The following is a 15,676-nucleotide window of genomic DNA, read 5'->3' as shown; positions in this document are numbered from 1 at the left end:
GGAGTTGAATTGCACTCGTTTAAGTTGGGGGCCACTAAAAGAGAAAATGTAATCGTGGGTGTAATTTTGTGATGTGGTGTTCTTTTATTATATTTATTAAAAATAAGGTTTATTAGGATTTTTTTCCCAAATTATTACCACTGCCAAATTATGCCCTCTGAATTTTTTGACTGGTTAAAAATTCCCCATCAACTATTCACGTTACTGAAATGTGAGATTTTCGTCCGATTTTGCTAACAAAATGATGATATGGTGACATTAGAGTGTCGATCTGAATTGCCACGTGTATAATTTTAAAAAATAGATAAGATTTTACTCTCAAACTTTTACCGTTACTAAATTATGCCATTCGAATTCTAAAAGTTAAAATTTAAATAATATTTTGAATATTAAGAAGAAAATATAAAAAGCATTAAATTAAAAATTCATTTAAATTAAATTAAATCATACAAAATAAAAATTTAATGTGACATAGGCGATACCAAAGCTGAATGTCACCAGGGACCCACATGAGCCCAGTCTATCGATGATGTCGCTACCCAACAAACTTTGAGCTCATTATGATGCATGCCTAATACCCAAGCCAATTTTTTGTCACCATTAATTTTTTTTTTTAATTTTAATGGTTTTTTAAATATTCAAATGATTGTTTTATTTTAAATTTTTAAAATTCAGGGGGCACAATTTGGTAATGTTAATAATTCGGGGGGCAAAAATCCTATTTATTCTTTATATTATAAACAAGGCATTAACATGGTGTTATACCCAGATTACGAGCCATGAGAGTTGTGACCCCGAAAGCTGGATTCATAGAGAATGAACTTGTAAAGTCTGGAATATGTTCGAAATCTACACATCGAGCCTGCAAAGCAGAGACGACTTCGAAGATGGTAGCCTCGAAATCCTCATGAGCTCCAGAGGTAGGCCCCGAGGTGCATCTGTTCTCAGGGATGACCTCGGATCAGGGGCTCGAGCCAGATGCGCGTACGAGCTCGAAGTCATGTGGCATCGGGAGATGTTATGGCTTGAAAGTCAATAGGAAACCTGGAGAGAATAGGACCTTGGTGATATAGGATAATAACTTTGGATATCCTAATGAATCACCAAGAACAAGACACAGTCTACATTTATTACTGTAAATCTCCTACAATTAAGGGATATTATTTGATCAGTTATACGCCCCCTGGTCTTCGGGGGACGTTTCCTTTTATAACGGAATACAGGCATTTAATGTCATTTAATTTATTTGCATATAAAGAGTAACTACCCAAAATATGTGGGATAGAACTCTGAAATCTTCTCTATAAATAGAGAGGTCTTGCACCATTGTATAAAACCGAATTTTTGTGTTATTGAGAGAAAACTCTGAAGAATTCATCCTTGAAGAATTTTCAGAGATCATCTTGAGTTTAATAACAAAGACTCGTGGACTAGGCAGATTTAACTGCTGAACCACGTAAAAAATCGTGTGCATTATCATATGTTTATTGGCCATTACTGATTACTGTTTACGTGCTCTTCTGTCACTGTTGATGAAAAACGGCGCCAACAGTTTGGTGCTTTCATTGAGAGGCTTAAGCATTCAGTCCCTGAGTAAGTCATGGCCACTAATAATCAGAACGCTCCTGAAGAGAATTACCCGAGACGTCCTGGGAAACAGCCGATGGAAAACCCAGATGTCGAAGAAAGGAGTGGATCCTCTGATTCTAGGGGACCACCTCCTCCACCAAGAGATGAGGATATGTATTATAATCCTGAGCGGTATGTTCCTATTGTGGAACTTGAGAACCAGCAACTGAAACAGCAGTTGGCAGAGGCCAACAAACGGAATGAGGAGTTGGCAAGGATAGGCGCAGGTGGCTCAGCCCCCACCTCCGCGTGAAAACCAAGCCAAGCCCCTCCTCCAAGGGACGTACACGTTCCTCCCCGTAGACCCCGTGGGCGCCCACGGAAAGATGCTGCCACGAGAAGGCCGGCTAAACCTCCGGCGCCAGCAGAGCCATCCGCTCCCCCTAGGCCCCAGAGAAGTACTCGGACTAGGGCCCCGGTTAATCCACCTATGGAAGTACCTGTGGGAACTGAGAACAACCGAGCCCCTGCAGAGGCTCGGACTCAAATCCTTGGGAGCGCACCAAATGCCACCAACCCATCTCGGGTAAACCCCGGACCGTCTAGGCCGCGAAATGGGTGGCAGCCACCATCACCCATACGGTTCCCTCCATCACCAATAAGATATCCTTCGCCCCCTCGCAGGAATGCTCAACCAGTTCGAGATCAGGGCGAAAGGCGTGCGGGAGGGAGACAAGGAAACGAGGAAACTTTTTAGGAGCGGAGAGGCGCCCCATCAGAAAGAAGTCAAACATCTCGGTCTCGCACGGCGGAGACGAGGCGGCATGGAAAGAATCCTTCTCGAAATAACTATGCAACGAGTTTTACCAGAGACGACTCTGGAGATACCAGGTCGGTCAGCAAGCATGACCGAGGTCGTAAGAATACTGGAAGTCGCATAAATCGCCCCGACCTGCGAGAACACCTGAATCAGAGTCGGGGTAATGTCGATCCGATAAATCCGGACCTGAGGGATCGCTTGAATAGGCGTAAAGATCCCTTACGGAGACGCGAGCTTGGAATTGTGATCGATGACAACCGATTCTAGACAGTACCTCTTGCGGACCCAGTCCAAGAGAGAATCGATCAGCTGGAAAAGGCATTCAGGCTTTTGAAAAACGAGCAAGAACATGATCGATATGAAGATTCTGATGAGGAGCTTGAACCGTTTGCTCCCCATATTTCCAACACTCCATTTCCACAAGGGTTTCGGATCCCTCATGTCCTGACGTTTGAGGGAAAGACCAATCCATATAGTCATCTGAGTATGTTCAACACCATAATGAGAGCCAACAACGTGGGTTACGAGCTCAGATGCATGTTATTTCCAGCATTATTGAAAGGACCAGCTAAAAGCTGGTTCGAAAAATATAAGAGACATTCAATAGCCTCTTGGGAGCAGCTGTCTAAAGACTTCAAAAAGTAGTTCAAAGCCATGATGGGGGTTCGACCTGAGGCGTCAACCCTAACTAATGTTCGGCAACAACCAGGCAAAACATTAAAAAGTTACCTTACAAGGTTTAACTTGGAAGTCGCCCGAGCTCAGAATGTGGATGACAGTGGACACTTAATGGTTGTCCAGGCTGGAGTAATGCCAGGAAGTGCCTTCTGGGACGATATGCAAAGAAAACCGGTGAGGTCCCTAACCGAGATTAATAGACGAGCGTAGAGGTTTGTCAATGTAGAGGAAGCGAGGCCGACACTTAATGTGACTTCCCAGCCCGAAACTACAACGATAAACGTAAACTCTGCCTCAACCTCGGCGGACCTAGTAGCTTCAAAGCCTGCTGTGGAAAACCCTTCCAAGAGAAAAAAGAACGAAGGAAGTAACCCCGAGGCCGAAGGAGGAAAGAAAAAGAAGGGGGAGAGATATTTCTCCGTGTATAGAGTGTACACCGAGCTCAACGAGTCTCGGGAGAACATATACCTGGCTAATGAAAACCAGGTCCCCTTTAGGTGTCCGGACCCGATGAGAAATCAAAAGTCCAAGAGGGATTCAAGCAATTATTGCCAATTTCATAGAGACACCGGGCTTACTACCGATGAATGTCGACAGCTGAAAGACGAGATCGAAGGATTGATCTCGAGAGGTTACTTTAGACAATATGTCAAGAACCAGAGTACTAATCAGGCGATCGCGAACTAGAGAGTTGCCGCATCGCAGCCCGCACCAAACAATAATTCCCGAACTCGGGAAGAGGATATGTAATGCCCCAACTCCAGGGACCGTTACGGTGTGCCTTGTAAACAGTGCTAAACTCGCTAATCGAGTCATTTGGCCAAAAACGTGTAACTAAGTATGATTAGCGGTTTAAGGATTAAACATTTTGGTTAAGATGTAACGTTTCACTAGAACGTTTAATATATATATACTAGGATCCCGAAAATATAGTTTAAGAGTCTATTACAGAAAATATTTACAACAGGCCGTTCTAAGCGGCAAAACAGGGTTTAACCCTAGTTCCACTTTAAACCTCGGTCGTGATGGATGAGCAGCTGCATATGTACACGTCATCACCTAAGCTCTCCAACTCAAGGATGGTCCAGCTTCCTCTTGCCTTTACCTGCACCACATAGCACCCATGAGCCGAAGCCCAGCAAGAAACACAATAAAGCATGATATAATATCAACAATAATCATAATAGCCATTCAGGACCAACGGTCCAAAACAGATAGGTGACAATAGCCAAAAGTCACAGAAATGGGTACAGCTCCCTCTAGCCATGTGACGATAGGGTCACCAGGGCTTAATTGATAAGTGGTTCTTTCATAAGTTTGATCAGGATAGGTGCCTGGTGATTGGTCACCAACATAACCATCCTCCCGACTCTAGAGTCGTAACTAAGGACAGCGTCCCCCAACCATGTGACAAACAGTCACCGGGGTCATATACCTTGGCTGAAAACATCTGGTCTTAGACCAGGTAAGCGCTTATAGTTCTCATTGACCTTCCGGTCGGTCCAGCATTAATACCCTTTATGGGTCATTCAATGCCAACCTCGATTAGATCTAATATTTATTTGGCCCGGCGTTCACAACGCACTGCCACTTCTGATTCTTGGGTCGGTGAAACACAACCAGTGCTCAGCCCGTGGTGAACTTAACTAATAAGTCACAGCTTCACAGACGGGTCTAACACCATTGCTGATTCTGACTAATAAGCCAGTGCCATACATAGGTAAGCCATGCCACCAAACATATATCACATGTCCAATATCCATAAACAAGGCATTCAGCATGCTTACTCAACAAGTATTAATACAATTAGGACCATGCACAAACCCAGAGGCACAAGCTCTGAACAATATCATAATCAGTACTCAAAGCATGTCCTAATCACATGTTTCTCATGCATCACATGCATTATATCCAACAATCCAACATGCACTAATATTAGCCATGCGTGTCACGTTTAATAATCAACCAACATGCATCAAAGATAGCCATGCATGTCATACTTAATAATCAACCAACATGCATCAATAGCAACCATGCATGTCACATATACACAGGGTGCAGTTTTCTTACCTCAGATTCGAGTTAGAATGATTTAAAGAACGACCCTTGAGAACGATCAACTTTTAGTCCTTCAACGGTCACCTAGTCATAACCAAATATAAGATACCATCAATAAAAATGATCAACATAAGTTCCCAAACCAATATCTAGCCTCCGGGATATCAATCCCCACTTAACCGGGTACTAGGTTCAACCCCGAGGCCTAAGGCTTGAATCCCCAAGCTAAAAACACCATTCTGGTCAAAAAGGTCACTAAGGGCCGCGACGCACCCTTCAGACAGAGGCAGACCTCCCTGCCAGATGCCAAGGGCCGCGGCGCACCACAGCCGCGGCGCCCAGCCCAGCCCAGACTAGCCAAAAACTCAGCACGCAACACCAGATTTTCCCCTGCGTTTTCCCTTGAAACCAGCCCTTCAAACCTGTCCCAAACTCCAACCTAACACCCAATTCAACCACCAAACATCACCCACAACTCACCCTCATCATAACCCAAGTTAAACCTCAACTAAACTTCCATTAATTCTCAACTAACACATCAAAATCCTTAACTGAAAACTTAATTGAAAAACAGGGTATAGCTCAAAACTCAGGTTCAATTCCTTACCTTAAGCTGGTTTGAATCCTTCCCAATAGCTGAGCTAAGTCTAAAATCCCTAAGCTTTGATTCCCCTAGCTTGCTCTTCAATTTGCTCTCAAAAATTTGAAAGGAAGATGAGGGAGAAACCTTGTACGGAAGAGAAGGAGAAGGGATGAGGATGGCTCTGTTTCTGTTCTATTTCCACAGCCTTCTAAATCCAAAAAGCTGATATAAATTCTTAAGGTCAAAAGACCATAATGCCCTTAAGCCAAATAAATCCCTCTAAAGGCTTCCGAGGGTAAAACCGTCCTTTCCCCCTATCTCGTTAATTATAATTAACGCTCTCCAATTCCCGCTATTCTCAATATTCCCAAATACCAATAAATCATATCCCATTACCCTTTAATTCCCGATAATGCTCTAGTCATCAAAATGACCCCAAGACTCACCCCGAGCCCCGAACTTAAACCATTACGACTAGACCGAACACTTACATCTCATGATCGTCTCATGCCGATTAGCTCAAACCAATCCACCTTATAATGTGGCTATATTAATTAATCACAACCATGCACCCAAAATACACAATTACACCCACAGCGGCCAAATTACCAAAATACCCTTATAATAACAAATACTCCCATATGCATGCATTCACCATCATATAATAATATAATTCACGTAAACATGCATATAATCATTAAATACCATAATAAATCAATTATGGCCCTCCCGGCCTCCTAATCAAGGTCCTAAACCTTATTAGGAAATTTGGGGTATTACAGGATAGGCCCCCGCCGATTGATGGAGAGGAAGTGATAACCATCTCGGGAGGGCCTTACCCCGCAGGAACGGGCAGAAATGCCCAAAAGAGATATGTTAACAAGCTGAAGACCGGGGACGGGTCTCCCTACGAACCCGAACCTAGAGCTCCAAAAAGTCAGAGGATCGAATCCCAACCAATTACTTTTACTGAGGAAGACGCGTCCCATGTTCAGTTTCCTCACCATGATCCGCTGGTCATCACGCTCCAGCTGGCAAATAAGAGGGTCCACCGAGTTCTCATAGACAATGGGAGCTCAGTTAACATCCTCTATAAAGCAACCCTCGAGAAGATGGGACTCTCCCTTCGTGACATGAAAGCGTGTGCAACTACTCTATACGGCTTTTCGGGAGAGGGAATCGCCTGCATGGGCTCCATCGAGCTACCCGTAACCTTGGGAGATTATCCAGTCTCGGCTTCCAAGATGATGGAGTTCGTGGTAGTAGATCTACCTTCGGCCTACAATGTGCTGCTCGGCAGACCCGCCCTGGTAGGGCTGGGGGCAGTCTCATCAGTAAGGCATCTGGCCCTTAAGTTCCCGACCCCTAGTGGCGTCGGAACATTAAAGGGAGATCAATTGGCTGGGAGGGAATGCTACAACATTTCCCTAAGAGGAAAGAAACAGACGAGTGCACAAACACTCGTCATTATCCAAAATAAAGACGGGACAATCTTAGAAATTGATGAAGAGATCGATCCAAGGGTTGAGGAGAAAGCTGACCTCAAACCCTTAGAGGAGCTCGAAGAAATTCAGCTCGAGGAGGCTGATCCCCCGAAAAAGGTGAAGGTTGGAAAACACCTCCAAGATGAGACAAAATAGCAACTAATTTGCTTTCTGAAGAAGAACCAGGATGTCTTCGCGTGGTCGCACTCGGACATGGTGGGAATAAGTCCGAATATAGCGAGCCACGCACTGAATATAGACAAAAGCTTCCCTCCGAAGCAACAAAAGCGAAGACAGCTGGATGATGACAGAAAAAAGGCACTGAAAGAGGAGGTCGATAGGTTGAAAGCAAACCGATTTATTAGGGACGCTTTTTACCCTGACTGGGTAGCAAATCCGGTGTTGGTCCCAAAACCTAATGGGACGTGGCGAACCTGCATTGACTACTCGGACCTCAACAAAGCTTGCCCAAAGGATTGTTTTCCGTTACCAAGGATTGACCAGTTCGTGGATGCCACGGCGGGGCATGGCCTGATGTCCTTCATGGATGCCTATTCTGGATATAACCAGATTCCCATGCATGCCCCCAACCAAGAACATACGAGCTTCATAACGGATAAGGGTCTATACTGTTACAATGTCATGCTATTCGGGCTCAAAAATGCTGGGGCCACATACCAGCGGCTCGTGAACATGATGTTTTCAGAACAGATAGGCAACAACATGGAGGTTTATGTTGACGACATGCTTTTCAAGTCTCAACTTAACAATAACCATGTTGATGATCTCGAAGAGTGCTTTGGCGTGCTCCGAAAGTATAACATGAAACTGAATCCTCAGAAGTGCACTTTCGGGGTATCATCAGGAAAATTCTTGGGCTTTATCGTGAACACTCGTGGAATAGAAGCTAACCCCGATAAGATCAAGGCCCTGATTGACATGCCCTCACCTTGAAGGCACAAGGATGTCCAAAGTTCGACCAGCAGGATGGCAGCCCTAAGTAGGTTTATTTCGAAATCTACGGACCGTTGTCTCTTGTTTTTCAACCTTTTGAGAGGAGGAAAGAAATTTGAATGGACAGAGGAGTGCGAGCTGGCATTCCAGGAACTTAAAAAGCACCTCGCAGAACCCCTTATCTTATCAAAACCTGAAACGGGAGAAATATTGTACCTATACCTTTCAACCACCGAACACGCAATAAGCGCAGTACTCGTTTGAGAGGAAGATAAGGTACAAAGACTCGTTTACTACATCAGTAAAAGATTACTGGGGGCAGAGTCAAGATACGCTCTGATGGAGAAGCTGGCGCTTAGTCTAATTCAGTGATCTCGTAAACTCTGCCCCTACTTCCAAGCACATCCCATCCATGTGTTGACTGATCAACCGCTTAGGCAAGTCTTGTCTAAGCCAGAAGCTTCAGGTCGACTTCTTAAATGGGATGTTGAGCTCGGACAGTTCGAGATCACCTACCACCCGAGGACCACCATTAGGGCATAGGCGTTGGCGGACTTTATAGTGGAATGTACTGGTATGACCAACGACAAAGTCATAACCCCGGCCCACGAGCTGTGGAAACTATACGTCGATGGCTCATCCAATGAAAATGGATCGGGGCAGGAATCATTTTGATTACCCCCGCAGGAAGCATACTTCATTCTGCCTTGAGATTCAACTTCAAGGCGTCGAATATGAGGCTTTGCTAGCGGGACTTCGTATAGCCAAGGAGCTCAAAGCTAAAGCAATACATTGCCACAGCGATTCCCAGCTTGTGGTTAACCAAATCCTAGGAGAATATCAGGCTCGTGGCATGAGAATGGCAGCTTATTTGGAAAAGGCAAAATCTGCATTGGAGTGTTTCGAATTTTATACAATCGAACAGGTTCCCCGAGAGCGGAACTCAAACGCAGACGCCTTAGCTCGGCTCGCCACGTCCGCCGAAAATGAAGAGCTGAACGTTGTGCCCATAGAACACCTATCGATACCTAGCATTAACGAGCCAGAGGAGGAAGATGTGTGTATGATCGAAACAGAGCCTACTTGGATGACCACAATAGTTGAATATCTCGAGAACGGGGTCCTTCCAAAGGATCGGAACCAGGCTCGAAAGTTAATGTATCAACTTCCCCGTTACACCATTTTGGACTGAAAACTATACAGAAGGGGATATTCCATGCCATTACTTCGGTGCGTAACTCCACCCGAAGCTAAGAAGATCATTGAAGAAATTCATGAAGTGTTTTGCGGAGATCACACCGGGGGGCATAGCCTATCCAAGAAGATCATACGCCAAGGATATTGCTACTATTAAAATGGATTCCTTCGAATACGTGAAGAAATGCGACAAATGCCAGAGATTCGCCACGATTCCCCGAGCACCACCGTCCGAGCTGACCATGTTGACTTCCCCATGGCCTTTCGCGGTATGGGGAATCGACCTCACAGGCTCCCTCCCCACTGGCAAAGGCGGAGTAAAATATGTTGTAGTCGCCGTGGATTAGTTCACGAAGTGGACGGAGGCTGAACCATTGGCAACAATAACTTCAAAAAAGATCCTTGATTTCGTGGTAAAAAACATCGTATGCCGATATAAGGTATCGAGGAAGATTGTATCCGATAACGGGACCCAGTTCGATTGCGACTTGTTCACCAACTTTTGTGAAAAGAATGGAATAATAAAGAGTTTTTCGTTAGTGGCTCATCCTCAGGCAAATGGCCAGGTCAAGGCTGTAAACAAAACTCTCAAGAGTTCATTAAAGAAAAAGTTGGAGGAAGCGAAGGGACGTTGGCCCGAAGAATTGCCCCAAGTCCTATGGGGTTATAGGACCACTGCTCGAACTTCAACGGGACATACCCCGTTCTCTCTAGCATACGGATGTGAGGCTATGTTGCCTATTGAGGTCGAAATTCCAACAGTCCGAACTCAAATTTATGACCAAAACTAAAACCATTATCAGCTCGAAGAAACCTTAGACTTGATCGAAGAAAAGAGAAACGAGGTTCAGCTGAGGAACGCTGCCTACCAGCAACGAGCTACCAGGTATTTCAACAAGAGGGTGCGAGATCGAAAGTTCGGTGTGGGAGATCTGGTGTTAAGATGCGTATTCTTGGCAACACGAGATCCAGCAGCTGGTGTGCTCGGGTCGAATTGGGAAGGACCATACCAGATAGAGTCAGTCATCCGGTCCGGTGTGTACAAACTTGCGAGATTGGACGAAAGCCTGGTACCGCGAGCATGGAATGGCGAACACCTTAGACCTTACTATCAGTAGTATAGGAAGTGTGTTGCTTGTAACCATGATTTATTATCTGTACTAATTTGTCTATTTTCGAATTCCATTAAATAAGGATCTATTTCGTTCAATATGTTATCTCTTTTTATTTTTGCAATCTCTCTTAATTTAATAACCTATGGTCACACTCATAGGATATTAAGGGGGCATCATTAGTACATATACCATCAGCTTAAAAAATAAAATAACATACAAGTGTCTGGATACAACCAGATGCCCGAGCTTAGATAGTTTGGACGCAACCAAATTGTCAACAGATAAAAACGTTTGGATATAACCAAATGTGCGAACCAGATTAAAAATACAAGTGTATGGATTACAAACCAAACACGACCTTAATAGGTTTGGAACAAACCAGCTAAAACTAATCGACGAGTTGGAATTTAAACCTACTTTGAGATAAGTCGAGATCGAGGCTGGAATATCTTATGGGAAAATAGTTTCGAACTCATAACTTCGGAGAAATAACCGAGGACGAGGGAAAGTAACTAAGCAATAGGATATAACTAGACCATTTATATTACACACCATACAAGTACTTTTGAGTTCGTGGTTAAAGTAATATCTGACTTTGATGAATAACGAGATCGGAAGCGGATAATTCGAACAAACTATGCGTGAATGCATCGAGTTTCGAGCCTAAATCCAAACTATGTTTGTATGAAGAAATAAACATAAACAACTCATTAATATAAAATATGCAAAATATTTCGAGCCAGGAAATGTAAAGCATATATAAATTAATATAAAAAGAAATTGTATCAGCCCTACAAGCATAAATTAAATTAGTTACAAAGAATAAAGGGACGCAGCCCCGAGGTGAGGATCAGGAAGGAGCAGTTCCCTTGGCTTTTCCAGCGTCAACGGCACTAGACACCCCAGGACGAATAGCATGACTATCCTTTTGAGTAGCCTCTCGGCCGGCTTCACTTGCTTCAAGACCGGCACTCGATCGCTCTACATACTTGGCCTCGAGAGGACCCAGGAAGTTGGTATCGAGGTCGGCATTGTCAACCCAAATTTTGTACATGGCTTGGTCAATCGCCTTCTCCTTCTGCTCTTTGAACTCGTTCTGGAGGCGGGCCTTCTCGCTTTCCATGATGTCGAAAGTAGCAGCTTTCTCCTCTTCGAGCTTAGCATTAGCCTTCTCCAACTCTGTAAGACGAGTCTTCGCCTGTTCAAGCTCGGCTTTCGTCTTCTCCAGCTCCGCGAGACGGGTCTTCACATTCTCGAGTTCGGTCTTCGAGTCCTTCAGTTCATCAGCCATCTTAAGCTGGAGATCCCTTGACTCTTGGGCCAGAGACATACTCGTGTGCACCTCGTTGGTCAGCTTATAATTAAGTTGTGCTGAAACGACAAGGGCCTGAAATACAAAGAATGAATTAGATCACGAGCTGGGACACAAACAATTAAAGGAGAGTTACGAAGGTTACCGTGGTAGTAAGTTCAATACTCTTATCATAAAGAGTATTACAGTCTGAGGCCTTGTGCACAAGGTCCCAATGGTCGGCGCCGAAGCCTGAAAAACTCTGACCTACTTGAGAGAGGACGTCCGAGCTAAGTACAGCCCCTTGGGTCCCAGCGGCACCGTCAAGCACGAACTCCTCAACATTAGGTCGGGCCGTCAGCAGTAGGACCTTGGATACGGAAGGCTTCTTCGGAGGCCGACCGACTGTTATTTGAGTATCGGTTGGAGGAAGCAAGATGGGCGTGGTTGAACCAGATGCATCAACCTGGATGATCGGCTCCTCGGTTGTGCTCGCAGTAGCCTGAGCCGTTGGGGTCTTCTCGGAGTGTCTAGGGACCTTGGATGGTCGGTCGGACCTCCGCGAGGCTCTCGGGCGCTTACTCTTCTTAGCTCCAGCTCCCTCATCACTAAAGAGCATTGCGTCAAGGTCGGGATCCATGGCACCTGCACAGTTCCAATCGAGGTTAGACATCATGCTAATAAACTTGAAAAAAAAAAACCAAGTAAAGGAAGACCTAATTGAAACTCTCCCCCGAACTAGAGCTCGGGGACCACGAAATTCCCCCATCTTCAGAAGAGGCGAGGGGAGTACCTTCCCTATAGGTGGGCGTCAACCTCGAAAGGTCCCTATACTCATTGGTCCCATATTGGACGGCTATCCCGTTCCACACCTCGTTTAGACTATGCATGGTGTCATACTTCCCGAGCCAACTATCAAACCTATGAACTCAGTCGTCTACCCGAGTCCATATGTAGAAGTGGTATCTATCATCCGGGCCTAAAACTAACTGTTATATGTTGGTTCACATAACTTCTAGGCTTCCTATTCTTTAAAGTTAGTTATTTTCTGTTACTACTGTTTAGTAAAACAGTTACGATAGCTAGCTATATATAAAGACCTCTCGGTCTCAATCCAATCATCATTATTGTATTTTTCTTTAGTTTTCACGTGAGCTGTAACTCTGTACTTAGAGAGAGCACTGTGAGTTTCTGTAACTAAGATTGATACAAGATCAATAAAGTGACTATTCAAGAACCACTTCTGTTGTTGGTGTTTATCTTCTGGTTTGTTCTGTTTTTCTTTTACTTGTAAAACTATTGAGATTTGTTTTTCTAGTTCTTGCAACTGTGTTCTGTTTATACTTTGCACTACAAACTGGTGCGGTGAGCGTGGATCGGCATCCATGGCGTCTGCAAAGTATGAGGTGGAGAAGTTCACAAGATTGAACGATTTCGGTCTTTGGCAATTGAAGATGAGGGCTCTCCTTGTTCATTAAGGACTCGATGATGCACTTAATGAAGAATCCAGTCTTGACAAGAAGATGGATGAAAAGGAGAAGAAGACTCTGCTCGATAAGGCTCACAGTGCCATTATCTTGAGTCTTGGAGACAAAGTGCTCAGACAAGTCACGAAGGAGAAGACTGTTGCTGGAGTTTGGTTGAAGCTTGAAGGACTGTACATGACCAAATCTCTGGTAAATCGCCAATACCTTAAACAAGCTTTATATTCTTTCAAAATGCAAGAGCATAAATTTGTACAAGAACAATTGGATGTTTTTAACAAATTGATTCTTGATCTTGAGAATATTGATGTTACCATTGATGATGAGGATCAAGCTTTACTACTGTTGTGTGCCCTGCCAAAGTCTTTCTCTCATTTCAAAGATACACTTCTTTATGGAAGAGAGTCTCTATCTCTAGATGAAGTGCAATCTGCCCTGAATTCAAAAGAACTGAATGAAAGAAATGAACCAAAGACAACTGATCATGGTGAGGGTCTTATGGCTCATGGAAGGCATACCAAGAAGGAAGATAAGTCAGAAAGAAAACGTTCGAAGTCACAAACAAAGAGTGGCAGCAATGCAACCAATATCAGATGCTATCACTGTAGGAAGGAAGGCCATACTCGGAGGTTTTGCCCTGATAGACTGAAGGGAACCAATCAAGATCGATTTAAAGATTCTGGGAATGCTGCAGTAGTTGAAGATGGATACGAGTCAGCTGAAGCTTTGATGGTGTCTTATGCAATGTCAAAGACAGAGTGGATCTTGGACTCCGGGTGTTCATTCCATATGACCCCAAACAAGTCTTGTTTTGAGAAACTTGAAGATCAAGATGGTGGTTCTGTGCTCCTTGGGAATAACAAACCATGCAAGATCACTGGTATAGGATCTGTGAGGTTCAGAGTGCATGATGGAACTGAGAGAGTCATCAAGAATGTCAGATTTGTACCCGATCTAAGGAGAAATCTGATTTCTCTCAGTGAATTTGACAAGCAAGGGTATGTGTTAAAAGGTGAGAATGGGATCTTGAAAGTGCTCAAAGGCTCTATGTTAGTCATGAAAGGAATTCAGAAAAATGGTCTGTATTCATTAGTTGGGGATGTGATAATTGGTTCAGTCGCTACAGCTGCTGTTAAAGGGCTATCTAAAACTGAACTATGGCATAGGAGATTGGGACATGTGAGTGAACGGGGCCTAATCGAGTTGGAGAAACAGAATCTACTTTGTGGTGACAAGGTGGAGAAGCTTGATTTCTGTGAACATTGTGTTTATGGCAAGGCTTGCAAAGTGAGATTCATAACAGGACAGCAAAGGACAAAAAGCACTTTGGATTATATTCATGCTGATCTGTGGGGTCCCTCAAGAACTCCCTCTCATTCTAGTGCCAGGTATTTTCTATCCCTAGTTGATGATTATTCAAGGAAGCTTTGGATTTTTGTACTGAAAACAAAAGATGAGGTATATGAATGTTTCAAGAATTGGAGAGTCTTAATTGAGAACCAAACTGGTAAGAAATTGAAGAGGTTTAGGACTGATAATGGGCTTGAGTTTTGTTCAGATTTCTTTGATGAATATTGTAAGAAGGCTGGCATTGCAAGGCACAAGACAGTACCTAGGACACCTCAACAAAATGGCTTGGCCGAAAGGTTCAACAGGACAATTCTTGAAAGGGTAAGGTGTATGCTTCTGAGTGCAGGACTTCCAAAGATCTTTTGGGCAGAAGCAGTCATGACTGCCTGCTACTTGATAAATAGGTGTCCATCCACAGCTCTAAACATGAAGACACCCGAGGAGATCTGGTCAGGCCATGCTCCAAGTTATGACAAACTGAAGGTGTTCGGGTGTGTAGCTTATGCACACATTAGGCAAGACAAGCTGGAACCAAGGGCAATTAAGTGCTTGTTTTTGGGGCACCCTGAAGGTGTTAAGGGATTCAGATTGTGGTGCTTAGAACCTGGCTACAAAAGGTGTATTGTGAGTCGAGATGTTGTCTTTAATGAGTCAAAAATGGCTTATAAGACTAAGACAAACATGGGAAATGGTGTGTCGCATGCTAGTTCAGACAAAAGTAATGTTGAGGTGGAGCTAAGTGTAAAGAATGGAAAAGATAAAGCTGAAACTTGGATCAGAGAAAGGCAAACTGAAACTCAGATTCAAACTGAAGCTGATGAAGTAGAAGATGAAGACTACTTGTTGGCTAGAGACAGAACCAGAAGGGAAATTAAAGCCCCTGAAAGGTATGGATATCCAGACCTAATGGCATTTTCTCTTATTGCAGCTAGTGAAGTTCTGAAAGATGAACCAAACTGTTACAAAGCTGCAATTGATTGTAAAGAAAAAAGGGAATGGCTTAATGCCATGAATGAAGAGATGAAGTCCTTACACGATAATCATACCTGGGATTTGGTAAAAAGACCTGTAGGGTCAAGATTAGTCAGCTGTA

This window comes from Humulus lupulus, chromosome 8 (genome assembly GCF_963169125.1).
Source record: "Humulus lupulus chromosome 8, drHumLupu1.1, whole genome shotgun sequence".
In the NCBI taxonomy this organism is placed as follows: domain Eukaryota; kingdom Viridiplantae; phylum Streptophyta; class Magnoliopsida; order Rosales; family Cannabaceae; genus Humulus; species Humulus lupulus.
Note: the sequence above shows the minus strand (reverse complement) of the source record.